The sequence below is a fragment of the Acyrthosiphon pisum genome, chromosome X, assembly GCF_005508785.2.
Source record: "Acyrthosiphon pisum isolate AL4f chromosome X, pea_aphid_22Mar2018_4r6ur, whole genome shotgun sequence".
Lineage (NCBI taxonomy): Eukaryota > Metazoa > Arthropoda > Insecta > Hemiptera > Aphididae > Acyrthosiphon > Acyrthosiphon pisum.
Genome location: NC_042493.1, coordinates 76,152,623 through 76,152,855, shown reverse-complemented (window position 1 = coordinate 76,152,855; position 233 = coordinate 76,152,623).

Sequence of the window (233 nt, the reverse complement as noted above, 5' to 3'; positions counted from 1 at the left end):
GATCGATTTCGGCAAATTAGAGCTTTTTGGCATTTTTAGTATTATAGATAGGTACATATTATACAAAATAGGTAAGTAATCAATTGCTTGTAAAATTCCCCCAACAATTCAAAAAACCTATTATTCAACGTGCATATTAAATAATATATAATGTGTTAAATTAAAAGATTAATAAAAGATTATATATTATATTATTAAAAGATTATACTCATTAAAAGTTGTACTTTATACAA